Source organism: Meleagris gallopavo, chromosome 2 (assembly GCF_905368555.1).
Source record: "Meleagris gallopavo chromosome 2, MGAL_WU_HG_1.1, whole genome shotgun sequence".
Taxonomy (NCBI): Eukaryota; Metazoa; Chordata; class Aves; order Galliformes; family Phasianidae; genus Meleagris; species Meleagris gallopavo.
In genome coordinates this window covers 15,114,178-15,133,543 of record NC_139405.1, presented here as the reverse complement: position 1 = coordinate 15,133,543, position 19,366 = coordinate 15,114,178, and the positions used below count along the sequence as shown (strand labels likewise).

Below are 19,366 nucleotides of genomic sequence, written 5' to 3'. Positions count from 1 at the left end.
CCAGATAGGGGTACTGTGAAAGCAGCTGTTTTCTTGCAAGGTCTCGCTGAAGAGGAGAAACATGTCAAAGGAGGGATGTGCAGAATGCAGAATTTGCAAAGAGAGAGTGATGGAAATAGCTGTGACTGTTAGCAGAGCACACAGAGAAAGTCCTCCTGCTGTAAGTGCTAAGTTGCATTGGAGAAAATAGTTGTCAGCTGGTGTAGATAAACAGCCCCAGCTGTCTACGAATATATGCCTCAAGGGGGAATTCATCATAGCTCTTTCTTCACCAGTAAATTTGCAAGGCAGAAGCCTAGATTTACAGAAGCAAACAGCAGGGTCTGGCTGGCAATTATTCCTGAAAGTGTTTTATGTTTGTTTGCCTGTACATGAAATTTGATAGAAGAGCACCACCCTATGATGATTTTTCTGGGAAAGTGTAAGAAAAACTGCCAAAAAAAAAAACCATACTTCAATTCTAATATTCTACTGCAGTGCTGCTCCAGTAGAGCTGCAGTCTGCTTATTGTTCATCTCCATCTCATCTGAGGACTCTTGCCCCCATAGGACTGCCTCTCCACTGAGACAAACCATGGTCAGGGAGCCCTGGGATGCTTCTGCATGGAATCCTACTGAAACTCAAGATGAGAGCATAAGGCAGGAGAGCATTTCTGCATGGAGGCATATAGCCTTTGAGCTGAAAACCTGTGTTTTCTCTCACTTTGCTTTGCCTTTGGCATTCTCAAAGTATTTTTTCCTCCTTGTTGAACTCTGTTCTGCAGGGAGCTAAAAAAGCAACTAAACCACTCTGCTTTGGACTAGCTGTCAGACCCTTTGTGATGGTTATAAACATATCAACATAGCCTGCTGGTACGAACTGATAACTATTTTTAGTCATTCAGTATGGGTTTACTGAACATGACCAAGCACTTTTCCTCCAGTTTCATTAAGAACAATCTTACTATTAGGAAATAGGGAGTTAATACAGCAAAGCACCAAATAAGTAAATGCTGGCCCCTAAATACAGTCTTGAAGTAAACAATCTTACAAAACCAGTTATCTCGCCCTCTAGGAAAGTTGCCAAAATAGTACATCGTATGCAGTTTTTGTATAATATCACACCAAGCAAAAGTGAGTAAGTTGCAAACATTCTAAAGCTCATCAGTTTGGCGAGGTTCCCTTCCCAGCTGAAGGATAGAGTTGAAGAAAGAAGTGAAATATAGACTGTCTTGGAAAGATGAAGACACTGCCCAAGCCAGGGAATCAGACAAAGCCTGGCTGTGCAGCATCACAAAGAACACCTCTGATAAAAAGAGCAATTTAGAGGGAGCCACGTCAGCAGTCTGACCTGTCTCATCACTCAGAAATAGAGCACAGAGGATTAGGCAGAAGTAATCTCATATTATAATGGTAGATTTTCTATATCAGATTGCAGTCACTCTTCCTTTCCTCTGTGATGTTCCCAATTTTGAGGGGGCAGTAGTTCTTTAGGAAACACTCTGCTATAAGCACTCTGTGAGGAGTCAGGCTTTGCTGCTGCAAAGCAAATGTGGTTGATTGTACTGTTGTCCAAGCAGAATGCTGGAAGAAAACTCTACACTTACGTTAAAAGTAGGTGAAATTCAGACACTCAATGAGTTTTTGTATCATGACGAAAAATGAAATCTGATTTTTAAATACACAGTTTATGACAAATGGAGAAGAGTTGCAAGGGAAGACTGAATCTCCAGGTCCATGAGTTGCTTTTTGATTATCAGGCCCACCTATTTATGAAAAGCACTGCATGTTCAGGACTAAATTCCTACTGCAGGTGAAATTTTGAAGCCTTGAAAGACTTCAGGATAGAAGACTATTCTTTTGCTCAAGCTGGTGGAGTCTGCTGGTGGAAAGAGGCAGGCACCAAGTTCTTACCACAAATTCAAAGGGTGCTGCCTTTATGCTTGCTAAGTTGAGTGGCAACCCCAATAGGAGAGCAAGCAGTAGCAGACTAGGATTTGTAAATGGACTAGTTCAGGAAAGGCTGCAAACACACCAGTTATCAAGTAGCCAGTAAACTGATTTGAGACTGAGATAGATTGCTACTGTGTGAAATGACACATTGGTATGCTTTTCCTGAGCCATGCTGAAATTACAGAGCCCAGTGCAGAGGCATGATAATCCATCAGTTCCAGCGTGTATCAAACAGGTATCAAGAGATGATTGTAGCAAAACCAATGATAATCTTTTAGAAATCCCAAGCTCTGCCTAGAAATATTGCAAAACCATTCCTGACTGTTCATCTCTACTGTTCTCCCTCCCTGCCAAGGCAGCACAATAGAACACCTCCCTCCCTTTTTCTTCTAAAAAGCTTTTCCTGAAGTCTAACCCAGACACACTACACTGTAATCTAAGGCTGAGTTTCTTTGACTACCCTGAAGCAGACATGAAGAATAAACTTAATCCCTCCCAGTTTGCACCTGCCTTTCCACACGCTTGGAGATCATCCCTGCATTTTTCTCTGGACACCTCTTCTTCAGACTCTCTCTGCTCTAAGGCAGCAAGGAGCCTTAGCTGGCACAGAGGAGCTGGCAACATTGCCACACTCTGAAAATGCAGGCAACAGCAAGAAGGGAGGGCTGGCACAGGCAGAGATAATAGTATGTATTATACTGAATTTTATGTCAGAACCAGAAGGCTCTTTATTAGATGATTTTCTTCTTTACTGCTCCCAACGGAACAGCAAATGCATATATTAGACTGTAAACCTCTACAATGCAATCTATGTAAATCACAAATATAAAGCCATGTAATGGTCCCTCATGGTGATCCAGCATCAGCGCTGTCGAAGCCAAGGGGGGCCATTATTGCCTATGCTAGCAGAGATAACAGAAAGGACTTTTCCTTCACTTGGGTTGCTCCCCTAGCTCAGCTCTGCTTGCTAAGGTACCAGCAGCTCCTTTTGTCGCTGGCATGAAAACTGACACACAGGGGCTGTGTAAGCATATCCCCTGCTCAGTTATCCCCCAGAGATACATGGAGGTACATGGGAGCCAGGAGCTGAGCAACCTCAAACATAATATCTACTCAGTTACTTGGCTGGAAATTTCAGTCACAGGGAATTGAGAGGAATTGGCTGTAAGGAATTTTTTTGAGGATGAGGCACAGACCTTCCCAACAGCAGAAGACATAGCATCATCACAAGGAGATGAATCCTGGAAAGGTCAAGACAAGTGTCACCCTTGACTTGTTGGGCACTGTAACCGAGCCTCGAGTTTTTTTTGGGGGGAGCCTTAAATCAGCCATCAGTCCATTTCTTTCCCATTTTTCTCACCAGGGACTTGAAAGAAAATGTAGAGGAGGCATAGTACAGCATAAGAATGCTTGCCATCCAGAATGTAGGTGGCATTTTATGGTGTTGGGGATGCTTGTGCCTCTAGCAGCAACTGCAGGGAACCTGCCCACAGACAGCTCTGTTTAACGCTTGCCTCTAGGGAAGCACATTCACTCACTGTGAAAGATGCCATTAGGAAGAAGCTTCACCAGAGGAAAGCTCACTGGTGAAATGATCAGTGGCACCTAATTTCCTGTTAAGAGGCATTTGCCTCCTGAGGGCCAAGTTAATGAAGTCCAACCGGGTGTTGATTTGGTTATCATTCGCTGCTAAGTAGATGGATAGCATTGTCCCGAGGCAGGCAGGCTGCGTGCTAATGATCCTTCCATGCAGGCAGAGAGCTATCATAGACATGCCCATGACAGCTCATTGGAGAAGTTAGCATAGCCCAAGGGGGTGCCAGGCCACTGCCAAGCTGCAAGAGCCTTCAGTGAAGTCAGATAATACTGGCTGCAGACCGATTGCTTGGCCTCTTGCTCCCGAGGTTGTAGAAGGCATTCTGAGGTTGCTGTTGGCTCCCTGTGCTACATTCAGAAGCCCAAGAACTGAGCTGATATGCCACAACTCTATAGCCCTGAAGGATGCCATCTGTCCTACAGAGATCCAGTCAGGGGCAGGGATGTAGCAGGTGTTCCTCAGCCTTGTCTGAGGTGGATCTGTGTTGGTTATCATTCGCTGCTAAGCGAATGGACACAAGCACTGTGACAAACACTTGGCTGTTGAGGGATGCTCTAGGACAAGTTATTGTTCCCCATGAATTCCACTAAGGGATCACGAAAGCCAGTAGATCTGAAAATTAAACCATTAAATCTAAATGAAGTTATCCAAAGAGACATGTGACAAGGCAGCTGTGGGAAGTAACATCAGCAGAAGAAATAGGAAATAGAGCTTCTTCCCAATTTTTTTTTTTTTTTTAAAAAAAGATCTTTGGAAAGACTCTTTCAGCTTGAAAAGGCAAGATCCGCTTCAGCCTCATTTGATGCCTCATGGAGGCTCACAGTAACCTCATGGTCCCTGCTCTCAGGCCTAGGGTGATATTCACAAATAACTGAAGAGTTTCTTACTCCTTCCTATTCTTTGAAAGAACATTGTGTCTGTCTCTAATATGGTTTTCTTGTTTACCATTCTAAGTAACAACCCAGTGGTGGCAGACAAATGGGCAAGATGAACTTAAGGGTCTTTGGCATGCCTAATGTCTATGATTTTATGAGTCATTTCAATCAGAAAAAAAAAAAGAGGAGATGAAATGTTTGAATAGATCTAAAAAGACATGACATCATGGTTCTGTTTCCCTTCTTTGGAATTAGCAATAAACTGAATTATGCCCAGCCACTTATCATTAACAAAAAGTCTTTAACTTGCTTTTTTCCAAAATATGTTTCCCCTCTCTCCTAAATCAATTCACTAGAGAAAAGTAAGAGGCTTTCTCTCATACACACAAAGAAGAGCTATTTGGCCTTTGAGGAAGTAATAGAATTTCAGGCATCACAAGCAAATCAGCAATGTCCCAGTCATACGTACATCCAAACAGCAACTGAAATATTTAACTGCAGCCTTTAGCAGCATTTTTCTGTTCTGGCTGCTTAGCTGAACATCCAGTCCTGCTGGGCTGGCTAAAATACCCTAGTGAAATCCTCTTGGCATTGCTGCTTCTGCCTTTCAGAACACTGCTTTTTGTAGATGACCTAACTTTAAGGTGAGAAGTCAGGATTTTCCTCAGTGGACTTTACAGCAATAATGCGATGGAAAGCATAGCAATGACAGCAAAACAGAAGGTCTCAGGCTGCAGCCAGTAAGGATTTGCTCAAATGTGGGCACAGAAATAAAGGAGAAAAAGCTGCTTACCTTCAGAAGATCTCAAGTATACAGGGAGCTCCAGCAAGATGCCTTTGCCTCCACTGTCAACCTTTAAATGAGGTCTGGGAAGGGGTGGAGCCAAGATCCAGGACTGCATGCACCTGAGCTCCTCTGGGTTGGCCCTGCCTTCCTACCAGATGCTCAATCACTGGTTCAAGCCATTTCCACCACAACAGCACAGTGAAACTTTCAGTGACATATAATTTCACATAGATGGTACTCACCCCACCAAGGGTCCTGAGCTAGTTCAAGAGACGCCACATCGTTCATGAGCCTTACACAGACAGGGGTCTCTCCATTCCGCCCTGCTGTGGGGTACAGGAGCCCTTCATCCCAGCTCAGGGTACTCCCTCGTGGTGTCTCCTAACCCCAGCCGTGCTTCAAGTCTTTGCTGCTGAACAGGAGCCAGAATGAAGGAAGCAGGAACATTGCCTCTCTCTGTTTCACACGTACTCTGATGCTGGCTGAGCAATGTCTGGTTACCAGAAGGGTAAGCAGTTATGAACTGCAATTTCATCTGTAATGCTTGCTCTGACAGTACAGGTGGTAGTTCACTGCTTCTTGAAAGCCCATCTTCGCTCCTGACAGCTCAGTGAGACTTTGCATGAGGAGAGGGGAATTAAGCCTCCCAATGCAGGCACAGGTTGCTTTAGTTGACTTGACCATTCTAGAATGGCTAAAATGCTTGCAGTGAGGAAAGAGCATCCCAGATCACCAACACTGTTGGAACCTTCCGGTGGTCAGGAAGTTGCTGCCTGCCCCCACTCCTCCAGAATTTATATCCCAAACTCCCCTGCTCAAGCTAAAAGGACAGCTTGTTTTCAGATGCTCACAAGCCCGGGCTGAAGGTGTAATACAGACCCTAGACACCAAACACTGCAGTCATTTTAATCCACCTCTGTAGCCAAGATGAAGTATGAGAACTTGGCAAAATGGAATATAGCAAGCAGGCATCTTATTTTCAAGGAGTGGATGGCCATTTTCTCCTGCTGCTGAATATCTGTTCTGAACTATTTATGGCCAAGGAGGTTTCAGGTCTCAAGGCATATGTCATCTTCTGGATGTCCAGACTCAAGAATGCCTTCCCAAGATCTCAGGGGACAATGATCTAGGTCTCCAGGAGACCTCATGCTCCAAATACCAGTTCTCCAGCCTCTTCAAGGGTGAACACATAGGTGCCTGTTGTTAGGGCTTTTGAGTGATGCTATGGTCCTGGTGTGGAATCAGGAGTTGGACTTGTGATCCTTATGAGCCCATTCCAACTTGGAATATTCTATGAAAGGGCTCAGCAATCGGCTCCTGTGGGACTGCTCCTTGTATGAGGAAGACACTGCCCTACCATCACCCCTGGCTGCCTTCTCCCCTTCCCTTGCACTGTAGCTCCAATCTTGTTGCTTCCTGACACCCCTGAGCAAAGAAGATCACTGAGAAATGGTTTTCATGAGGTGACTGGAAATGTGTGAAAAAACAGTGTAATATCACCAATTGTAGTTTTACCCTGAGATTTGCCTACACTTATGGCATTGACTTGGGGCTATTGTCAGAACTGAGATTGGTATAATTCCCCAGACACCTTAAAATGGTATCCCCAAAGTTGTTACCCTAGAAAGACCTGAACTAGACCTTTCCATCTCCATTGAGCAAAAGCAACACCTAATAGAGTGTCTGGTCATTATCATTCATAGTAGCACCATTGCCTTCAGTTTCCTGGTTCTTTACTGGCTAATCAAGCAGTCCTGCAGTGCAAAAGCAGTTTTTCCCAGCAATACATGCAGTGGTACAGAGCCACGTCCCTGTAGAGCAGAGAAAGCACGCATTGTGACAATTACAACAAATCTCCCTAGACTGGAAACCCCACAGGATAAGCAGGTTGCACATCTACCGAGGTTCACAAATGGTAGCATTTCCACGTTTTATCCTTGATCCTCAATGTAGTAATTGCTAGGAACAACGACCTTATTTGCTTTACTAACAAATGCAGTTACAGATGATGAAGACGTCAGGTTGGTGAGGTAGGGGCTGGTACATTAAGAGAAGGTGAACATACTGGAAGGCTGATATTGTGCTGATAATACTGTCACTACCCTGTGCTCATACTGGGACAGCAAATGATACACATTCTGCCAAGGAGATCTCACAGAGGTTGTGATTTTCCTTTGTACTGAGGTACGACAGCAATCTCTCAGCTTAATTAGTAATTGCCGGAATATGTCACACTTGGTAGGAGGTAAATTATTTTGGCCTTATCAAATCATTTTCAAACATGCTGTTTCCTTTGTGGTCACAAAAACATTACAGCCTCAAAGCAGCAAGGGACCTGTTACAAAGGGGAAAAAAAATTGTGATAATAACAGAGATCTGTAACAAAACAGCAGATACAGGGGAACAAGTATCTTTGCTTCAGATTTCACTGTGACTTGGCTCACTGTGAGGCTGTTCAGGTCTGAACGACTTCCCAAAGTGAGGGGAAGCAACAGTTTCCCTCAAATTATATTATGGCAGACAGCAAGTCAATGTTCACTTCACACATTCCATTTCAAAAGCAAAACTAAAGCTCCCCGTCTCCAACTAGAGCCCCAAGTATGATCTGCAATGCCGAGAGTTCACATTCTCACAATTTCATCTTCTTTTTTCTCTAAAAACATCTTGAATTTATAGACTCGGTGCCAAAGAGTGTATTATTAACATCTAAAACTAGATACCTCGCATTTGACTGTGAAAAGTACTCATCACTCCAGCAAAACCCAGGATGGCACAAGAGGAATAGAAGTTCAACCTACAGATAGGTGGTGGTATGACTGTACCCAGCAGGACACGATTTTATCTTTCAACAGAGTGCACCAGCACATTTGCACTTCTTGCAGGACAGATTTCTCCCTTTTATATGTATTCTCTTATATTTGAGATCTTTTCTGGTAGAAAGGGCATTGATACTAAGACTGCCTAAAATGTGCTGCTTTAATTAAAACAGTATAACTTCTACTTGTAATTAATCCCTAATGGGTTTTGTAGATTGGCTCATTCTTTTATCCTGGGCCACAGAAGAAGAAGAGGAATTTTCAACTCAAGGTGCACTGAGCCCTAGAGGCAGAGAGATCAACACCAACATGTACAGAAGCTGACTGCAAGGCTGGCAACACAGGAGGAGAGAGGCTGTGCAAAGGCCAGAGCATATCAGTTATGGTGCCTTTCCAGCAGTCCCCCTGTAGTTGCACTCTCAGCAAAGAAAGAAGCAAGACTGCGTCAACTGTACCAAAAATCACTTCCATGCCAAATCCAGCAGAGATACAGTCTTCAAATGTGCTTATTGCTGCTTTGAGCAATGACAGATAAGAGAAATGTGACAGCAACCTGTGCCACTATGCATGCACTAAGGGCTGAATCACCGTATAAATCCAGGAGATTACAGCTGCTTTCAAGAGTGAATGCTGCTATCAGAGTATTCCTACCATGACTTGCTCCTGTCACCAGAAGGAGCAAGGACCCCCCTCAGTCTGTCAGCAAAACTGCTTGGTGAGGGAAGGAACCTCCAGTATTAATGAACTCTGCAGGAATGTACACGGCTCCCTACTCTTGTGCACTGATGCTGTAATCTGCCCAAATAAAGGGTGTCCGGTGTGCCTGGTGGCTATGAGGGCAGGGCTCCTAGGGTGCATCACCAGCAGAGAGCTGCATCACCAAGTGATGCGGAACACTGCTACTGCCTTCCCATGATGAAGGCCTTTTTGATTTGGAGATCTTGGTTCTTTCAGTGAAGCAGAGCCAAAGCAATGCCCCGTTTAGTGTGTGTGGAGCAAAGACTGATTTGGGCCTGATGTTCACACAGGAATACAGAAGCTCTGAATTGAGACGCTCTTGATTTCAGCCCAAGCTACAGAGAAAAGTTGCTTCTGAAGCCTACCTTGGATTTTTCTTAAATGCCACTTCCTTCTTCTCTGTTTCCAACATTTCTCCTGAATAACTTTAAGAATTGTGAGGAGAACATAAACCTCCACTTGCAGTTTATGATCAAGAAACAGACACGCAATATTATGAATTCCCCAGGCTGAATCCAACACCCTGAAACACTTGGAGATTTCTTGCTGTTAATAAAGAAATGAGGGGGAACTAATGCTGCTCATTCTTCTTCCAGTCAGAATGAGTACATGCACTTGAAATTTCTAAAGTGATCTGTTTTCCAATCAGCAGACATGTAAAGTTTGCATTATGATTTTGTTGTTATTATGCAACACAGAAGTTATTACAAATGGGGGAGAGAGTCATGAAGCGTCATTTCAGTGACACAATTAGATTCAGAATATCTAAAGGCTTAAAAGAAGGTTGATGAGGGGAAAAATGCTGATGTGTTGGCAGAACAAAGTGAGATACAGTAAGAATAAGAACCAATTCCCATGTGATTTAAATATTCATTAAAATCATAGAAATTCTGAAAACTCTCAGAGACAAGATTATTGTTCCACCACCATTTAGGAATAGCCACTATGTCACATGGCAAATGATCTTCAGCAGTTTTAACAACAGAAAGCTTTCAAAAACAGGCGAGACATCCTCAGGACACATCAGGAAAGGACCAGGACTACTCAGGGTCAGTCTATTTGTCACAGCTGTTCTTCAAATTGAGACTACACAGATGAAGTGAATCCTTAACAAAGATAATTTGGACAATCTTTGGACCAGTGCTGTGGCAAAGTCCCATAAGGTCACTTCAGATATTGCTTTACAATAACTCCTGTGTAAGTGCAAGCTCCTAATTAATTGCTTAATTAGTCGTAGTTGGTAGAAACCTGCCTAGAACAATGCCATCTGTGCTACAAGGTCAAGGAATGAGGACATGTTCAGCAAAATTATTGAGTGCAGTGTCTTGAATGAAATCCAGACATCCCAAGCTGGGACAATTACTATTTAAATTTGCCCAGAGGCCCACGTCTGGGGACAAATCCCATTTCCTGGGATATCAGATCTAGGAGAATTTCGAATGTACTGCCTGCCATTACCAGTACAAGGACTACTTTCAGCTTTTGCAGTTCATCCTTGCTATAGCAAAGGGAAGTGCGTGGCTCTGACCTATGGATGGGGCATTCTGCACCAACTTTCGATCTCTACCATGGAGTGAGAGAATGATTCCTTCCAGAGATCCTCCCTCAGATGAGTGAACAAGAAAATATCCAAATCCCATTCAGGGATGGCTCCCTTAACAGCCCTGAGAATAGAAGAATCTCTCTCTCCTACTCCTACCATCACATTTCTGCACCTTGCCTTAGAGATGAGAGCCTTAAAGAGAGGACCTTCATGATACACCTTGTGATACAACTCATGATGTTATGATGGGCACTGACAGAAATTCTCCTCTATTTTCAGGGAGAAGATGGCTAGTGACTAGAAAAGGAGATTGTTGCAGCCTGATTCTTTTGGATAAAGTCCTTTTGGACAAAGATTTAAGGATAGCTGCATAACAGCAGCAGATATACCTATGGAATCGCATCCCATACTACAGCTTGCAAGTACCTAGCTTGCAACGTTTATGAACAAAGTAAGGAAGTGCTATTACTGCCTGGTGGATGTTACAGCTAGGGAGTAGCTCAGAGAGGCAATGACATGAACTATAGGAGTTTCTCTGTGCATATGTATAGCATCATCTCATCCCACTGCTTATTCTCCATTGGCCATCTATGCAGTGAGGACCAAGAATTTTGAATAATAGCTGTTTTGAATTTTGTTCTTTCTTGCAAACTTTATGATAGCAAAACACTCACTCTAAGGAAGGCAGGATGAGGAACACAGTGAAGCAGAGATTGCCCGTCGCATCTCTCCTGCTCCATGCCATGATCCCTCTACTTTCACCTATGGCCTCTCCTACTCTATTGGAGGAAGCCATGTTCTTCTGTGAATGAGTATGGACATCCATTCACCCAAGTGACCCTGATTATTTCACACTTCTTGGGAAATAATACAAGAAATGCCAAGATGTGGAAATGTCATTCATAACTGATCATTGCTTCCCATAATGACTGTATTTTAATACCGCACTGGAACAGGGAAAAGGAGAAGAGTGATTTTCACAATAGGAAAAAAGTTTTTGGTCCCTTATTTTTTGTTTCTGAGCACATAAAATGCTACATTAGTTTTATTTCCAGGAGTACATTAAGATCATGTATCTTGATAGGTGCATTTTAATGTCCTGCCTACCTCTGTGGAGACAGCTGGAGGCAAAGAATCCACCAAATGCTGTTGTTTAGATTAGGAAATGTTGTTTGGGAGCAATGCAATAATATTAGATAATGAACTAATCTTTCACTTCCCAGTGAAATATTTCAACCATCTTAGGCACAAGCAAAGCAAGTGCTGAAAGCAGGTACCAAAGAGACTGATAAGAGGTAGCACCAAAGCTCTTCCAGATCTATGCAAGAACAATTAATGCAGGAAAGCACCAGTCTATATATATTCCTCTGGCAACCCAAATTTCTAATGGCTGCCTCACAGAAGCTGCTCCTGCTTGGCTCAGTGTTTTGTTCTGGAAACAAGAGCAGCATTCCCATTTACTTTAATAGGATGGAATTATTTCTTATTGCTCTTCTTGACTCTCAAGCTTTTACACTGGCACAGAACTTAACCTTACAGAGGTCCCTCTGAGCACTGCCACTAACATCAGAAGCCTGTACTTTCATAGAATCACAGAATCGTGGAATGTTTTGGATTGGAAGGGACCTCAAAGACCATCTGGTTCTATCCCCCTGCCCTGGGCACAATTGCTACCCACCAGCTCAGGCTGCCCAGGGTCCTATCTAACCTGGCACTGAATGTCTCCTGGGATGGAGCATCTACAGCTTCTCTGGGCAACCTTTTACTCTGCTGCCTAGGAGGACATGCCATGATCCCACAACACCATTTTTCATCTAAATTTTAGTCTAAAAAAGTTTTATCTAAATTTATCTAAATATGTTAATATAAAATTGATATATACATATATAAATATTTATAAAATACCCGTATAAAAACTTCATTTATTTTCTGCAAATGGGAAGTCAGTTTAGTCAATAAAAATACAATTGTCTGGCAGGCATCTTTGGATGCCCAGATCATTAGACTCACGTCTTCCTTCTGGGAGTTTTTCTGCAACCCATTTGAAAAAGAGATATGTAGGTTATAATCGGAAGTGATCATTTCACTTTGTTGTGCATTCAAATAAAGTAGTAATTCAGTAGCACTCACCACAGCAGCTACTGAAAGATAGAACTGTGCATTCAAGATTAGAACATAGCCCTGAGTCTGGTACACGATGTTTATCTCTGAGAAAAAAAAGAATACCTGAGTATTCTGCAAACTGTTAAAAGGTTAACCTTAAATCTTTGCCACTGAAAACATCTACTCATTTTACCTCTGAATATATTATGCTTCAAATGTGTATAGCTTGTTTCTTTTGTTTTTGTTTTGGAAAAAAATTTTCTGTGAGCTGTCTCAGTGAGAGATGAAAGAAAGATCTATTATATAAACTGTACCCAAAGACCTGCTCTAGAAATACATTCTGTTCTTCTTGCCTTTGGAGAATTCAAGGGACATTGTCACATCACTGGGCTTCAGCTACAGCCACTGAAGAAGCATGTAAAGCTTTTTGGCTTCCTTGACAACAGAGGCAGACAGTGGGATGGAGTAAAAGGGGAAGACTGCACCATTCCCAGATTCGTAGTGGGTTTCTTCTTTTCTCAAGCCTCTTTCAGCAGGGGGAACTGCTATGTACTTTGTCTTCCAGATGATGATGGCTGACTGTCATTCCATGTTAGCATGGGCATCTTCCCGCTCTTCTGGAGGCGTGCAAAATCATGTGCCCTGTGCTCATCCTTGGACTCTGTCTCCCTCTCTGTCCTCTCCCAGAATATAATTCTCTCTGGATGCTCCACATTTACATGTGTTGAAATGAAATGTTACACAGGGATGCATGTAGTTTGCTAACGAAAACTTCCTGTGGTAATGCTAATTTCATCTCTATGCTAACAATAAACATCCTCATTGCCTAAGAGAAAAAAAAAAAAAAAAAGTAAAAGTAAAATAAGAACACTGCCAAGTGTTCTTCATGAGATTTGCTTACATATCAGGGTGCCTGAACACCCTAATCAGTGGTAGTGTACCACCCTACTCTTCGGATGGGCCTCTGAGTGACTTTGTGAGTAGCATAGGCACACTGAGCTTAGAGGTAGGAGCACAAGCAACTTGTTGAAGGTAGATTATTCTGCACTGAAACAATCTTCACTGTCTCATAACCTGTGAAATAATAAGCCAATACATGAGCAACAAAAAATAACAGCAGGACAAAAAGAGGATGCCAGGTGGGAGCAGTGTTTTATACCCTTGGAGCATGACTACCGATACGTCTCTTGGCTCCTGCTGTCTCAGCATAATTATGTGTGAGACATAAATGTCTGACAGTGAACAATTCACATTCAAAGTTTGCCATTGTGCAGGATGTTCTCGTTAATAAAAGAGACCCCTAATCTCCTCAAGCATTTCAGGTTGGTCTCTCTTCTGTCCCAAAACTTTATTGTAATTAAACACTTGCATAATGAATTAAACTCTTCTGGGAATGTTACATGTAAGCTACCTTTCCAATTATTTAAAATTAGCTTAAGGGCTGAAGCAATCAGGCCACTCATTAATCTAATCTCTTTTTGTCATTGCAGTTCGTGACTTGGAAATGTGACCACAAGATCAAACGGACAAAGAGGAATGAAGAGGAAATTACACAAGACATTTATAAAGTTCCCTAGCCCAAGACTTCACCTACAGCACAATGAAATCAACAGTGCTGACATGCTACACTAATGGCCATTCTCTGTGTGCACAAACATCTCTTTTCTCAGGACATGTCTACCCTGAAGGGAAAATTCAGCACAAGCAAAGTCTACCCTTGTTCTTATTGCTGGTTGGGAGCCATCTCCAGCCCAGAAAGCAGGGAACTGGAGAAGCTGGTAGTTAACAACCGCACTTCAGAGTACCTCTGATTATCTGGGGCAGAGCTGGCTACTGGCAGACCCCAGTTTCCTCATCCAGCACATACTTCCCTCTTGGTAATGTCCTTCCTTCCTTCTTGAAAAGCTGAGGGACTCTCATATATATATATATTCTAATAAACAGCGTAACAATGAAACGCTTACATAGAGAGAGCCTCAGCCTAGCTGCTATGGGACTGACTCAGCCCCATGGCTAAGACTGAAGGGATATGAACGCATGTGATGACATTTCCTTGCTGTCCACCTGCTTCTGCAGCACCATCTCCTGTCCCAGATGGTTTCCAGAGTCTGCATCCTGTCTTCTTGCATCTTCAGTACATGGTAGGAGATTCTGGTAGACACACCTGAACAGCTTCTTCAACAAAGAACTTTCCTGAAGATTTTGGCTTTCTTGGATGCACGATAACCACAAACACAAAAGTTTTCCAGGTGCTCCAGGGTACCATGGAATTTTGATTGAGTTACCAAACATCCGTAAGAACACATTACGACCTCTGTGGACAGAGCACAGTGGATTGTAGTGGGAAAATGCCTGGTCACTTGAGGAAAATAGTGGCTGGTATGGAAATACTGTGGACATAGGTGGCAGGGTCTCTGCTCCTGCCTGAAGTGAATGTGTCTTCCAAGCACCAGAATGGGGCCTGGTGCAACAGAGTACCTTACAAACTGAAAGGTGGGACAAGGAGTGAAAGCCCACCAGCTAGAATGATCACCAGCACAGACTCTGCTCTTCAGGATTAGGCTAGAGTATAGATGCAAGTCAAACAACTAGATAAATATATCTGTAGAGCCATATGCAAGTACAAAGAGGCTGTCTTGTGGCAGCTAAAATTATGGTGTCGTTTCATGATCTTGAAGTGCTTATCCTTGCAAACACTGTGTTTTACTTAACAGAAGTGCATACATATGCACTTATAAAGAGAGACAGTTTGCAAGCAGAGATGTATGGATACTTGCAGAGGATGTTTACCCCACATTTCCTCATATAAAACCTTGTCTTCAGTGGTCTCAAACCCTACCAATCTTCAGGTCTTAAATCTGACTCACTGGTCCTCACCAGGCATTTGTGTTACAGAATCATAGAATGGTTTGGGTTGGAAGGGACCTTTGAGATAATCTAGTTCCAACCCCCTGATGAATGTGGCTAAAGAAAACATTATATGTTTCTTCAGATAACTACTGAGAGGAAGTCCCAAAGCTTATGGCTTGTTCCAAGGAGATGTTCCAAATCTCTGTGATGTGAGGATATGAGAGATGTAGACACCTGGAACTGAAGACATGTAAGCATATTCTGTTTTCTGAATAGAGAAATGTGAAGAAGAGAGGGGAGAAAAGCACACACAGGTCTCACCAGCACCACTGGCATGTTTGGTGGTGTGATCTGTTGTACTATTGAGTTATCTTATGTTTTTTCAAGATGAGATGGAGTCTATGAGCAGGATTTCTAATGAATAATCAGCATATAATGTCTGGGTGTTATTTCCCTGTCCTTTTAGTAGTGGCTGGATATTAATATTTGATGCAGAGAAGCAAAGTGAAATACATTCCTGCATGTTGAACATCTGATCTCTGGTCTCTGATAAAGTTTAAGTTCATATTGTCCTCTTTCTCCCTCTGGATACATGGGCATTATTGCTCTTTTCTAACTGGTGACCACTGTATTGTAAAAATACATTTTTTTCAAAGCCTCTATCTCTGAAAATTGGACAGAAAGTAACCGAAAGCTTCAGAACTTATCTTGAAGAGAGATAAGCTGCTCTTTTGCCTTACCCCATTTGCTTCATGTCCACACAAATACAAGAGAAAATCCTTTTATTCAGTGCACAGTCCTTACTTTTCTTTGAATGTATCCCAAGTGATGATGTTTGGGGTTGTATCACTCAAGCAATCCACAGGTTGGGGAATAATTACAGTGCCCTGCATTCCTCAATCCCCGTGTGAGAGAATTAATTGGTACACAGGTTAACCACAGCAGACAGGAAGTGACTGCTCTCATGTGCTTGGATTGCAGGCTGCTGCCTGGCAGACTACACGTGCTGCCAAGGAGAGGAGCAGGGATTAGATTTGAAGGCTCTTTAAGCACCTAAGCATGGAGAAAAATGTCTGGTGGGATTTTTCAGATGTGTGTCTATGTCTTCTGAAAATCCCTATAAACCTGTCTTGGCATTTCTCAGTCTGAGAAGGCCAGTAGATACCTGGTTCCTGCTGCTGGCAGCAGAAGCAGAGAACGAGCAACCATGAAGGTTTACGCTGGCAGAAACCATGAGGTTCAATGGGAAGGATTAGAGCTGACAAAGGTATTATGCAGTCCACAGGTTAGGAAAACCTGCCTGTCAGTCAGAGATGAATCCAAGGAGGTTACGTGGAAGCTGTATAGAGGAAGTGTTGTACCACTGCTGTTGCTGCTCTGGCCCGGTTGGCACCTCCAGGATGCTTTGGTGGAGACTTCCCAGGTCTAAGGGGAAGTCTCACCACATCCCATCACATCCCATGGGAGAACAGGTACAAAAGCAAAGCTCATTCACATCAACAAAGGCTTAGCTCTCTGATCATGTACTTCTTTCTAAAAAAGGAAAAGAGACACATGCCATGCTGTTGCCCTCTTTCCTAAAAATAAACCCATGAAGTAAAAGAGGGTTTGGACAAAAAGATCCTGTGGAGGACACCTTGTGCTGAGCAGCAATGGGACATTCATCCTGATCCCACCATTCCTCACAGTGCTGGTCTCACGCAGCATGAATATCTGCTCCGAGGCATTGCTGGGACCAAAGGAGCAAGTGTGATAGAGCACAGGTTGTGCTGACAGTGATTGATTGGGAGCTGAAGGTGAGAGCAGGGCTTGGCAGCCCCAAGCTGTGGGTGCAAACTCTTGTGGGAAGGAAAGCAGTACTCAAAACAAAAGCAAATAAATGAGCAAGCACATAGCACAGCGATGGCTTTGGGCTCTCTCTTTTATTGACAGAAGATGTAAAGCAATGACTCTCAGCTTTGCTTGGGATAGGAAGATCACTAGGCAATGGTCTACTCACTTACAGCGCAAATGTATATCCACCAAATCAGGCCCAGATATGTAGATGCATTAACCAGCCGAAGGAACCCTGTTTTATTAAAAAGTTTGCCACGGGTGCTAAGTCCTGGCACAAAGAATCCAGCCATCACCTCTGACACTCCTACCTGTTGCAGCTTTTTCTTGCAGACTGGGTCTTTTTGTAAAACTACCCAGGAGACTTTTGTACGTGTGAAATTGTCAAGAGCTCAAGCAGCTTCAAAAAGGATTGGGATGCAAGCATCAAATTTCGATCATTAGTTACAGTTCTGGCTTTTGACAGAGGATGGGAAACGTTAGGCTACTCTTTTGTGTTAACAAGGGAGCTCAAATGTTATTCAGGACTTTTAGTTAAAAGATATCTATAAATAGAAGTCAGATGCTAACAGGACATAATATTTTACTATCTCACATATAAGAGATCATTCTGAATACTACCTCATTCCTCACCTTGTTTTTTAAAGGAGGAAATTAAATGAAAATGGCTGTCCTAATCCATCATTAATCCCGTCAATTTCAGAGGCATCCATGAACACTTTGCTATACCATGGTCACTGACATCAGAAATCCCAGGGATCAATCAGCAAGCCACTGGTCTTGACACCATGCTGGTAAGAAGCACATACCATAAAGGTGAGCACTCCTCTTCAAAGAACATCTTATTCCCTGTCTTCATGCAACCTATTCCAACTGTGTATGCTCCTATTGAGGCAGCAGGTTCGTGCTGGCCCCTGGGATCCGCTCATAGCTATTTTGAATGCTTCTCAGCCATACTGTTTTTTAGTACTTTATTACGTTGTTTATTTTGCACTCTGCTTTCATTGCTTGGATAAAACTAGCTACCAGTCCCCAGGTCTCCTGAAGGAAAGAAATTACTGAATGCACTGTTTTTCCCAACATAGAGCAAATATTGTGCCAGTGATCTCCAACTTGGAACCATTATTTGGCTGTAGCTTTGGTGAAAAATCCTGCCTGTTCCATCTGTGTGAGGAGTCATGGCCATTGAAATTGCTGATAAATAGCTCTGTCTGAAGGACCAAACGGCAGAGTACCAAAGTATATATGCAGCTCTCTTCCAGTGCTTTACTTTGTGCTGTCATCATCATCAGGTAAATCCTTTGACCCAAACTTGAGAAATCAATAGCACTCAGCGAAGGAAACCTGTTAATTTTCACTGGACAAATTTTAATCATCTCAGAGGCTTCAAAGTTCAGTGACAGACGCTTCATTTAAATTAAAAAAGGAGCAGTGCTATATCTCTTACTTGATATTAAAGAGTAGGATTCTTCAGATCTGAAGTGCCTGCTCTGGCTTGACAAACAGCAAGTGCTGGTAGGTGTTTAGAGGAGGCAGATTAGAAAGGCAGGCAAGAGGCTGAATAATTTTGGTGCCGTGGAGTACAGAGCAGAGTTTCCAATAGGCACTTTTACCATCAGCAGATAGAAATATAACTGAATGTTTCCTTGTAGTCAAAGAACAGACTTCCAGTGTGACTCTTCTGTCATGTTACATTATCAGCCATGCTGGGAAACTCAATAATTGCTCTGCAGGCACTGAAGACATACTTGTTGAAAAAAATGATGGGGCATTAGGTGGTTGTTAGGCATAGGCTGGAAATAAGGAAGACTGCCTCATGGAGGAAACAAACTGAAACATCATTGCTTTTCTGATAAAAAAGTACATCTGTGTCAAAATTGGACAAGAAGTACCGGTCCTTTTGTCATTTTTCATGGCAAAAGGAACAGAAATGAATTTTCTGCTGTTGGTTTTCTTTTCAAGATGATCAATTTGGCAACTAGTAATGAGTTTTTGCAATGGGAAATCTGAATGCTTGAAATAGCAAGGGTGCTTTCCACTCACAAGTCAGACTTAGAGAGTACCCTAAGGTTGAATGTTGTATAATCAGACATAGACTCTGACTATTGTCAATTAAACCAAAAATATGTTATAGACTACTTGCTCACTAGAATGCCTCACAAGACAACCACCACTATCACAGAGATTTACGAAGGCGGAGAAGTGTCCCACACACAGTGCTCTGTTTAACCACCTCCCACCATCCTGAAATAGTGTTCTGCCCACAGGTTGTTCTTGGTGACTTTGCTAGTGT

At 42.8% G+C, this 19,366-nt stretch overlaps 1 protein-coding gene across 1 annotated transcript in view; it reads right to left on the bottom strand.

Moving 5' to 3' along the window:
• Window positions 1-19,366, bottom strand: part of SYNDIG1 (synapse differentiation inducing 1) — a 61,994-nt gene that overhangs the window by 20,176 nt on the left and 22,452 nt on the right. The window lies entirely within an intron of this gene.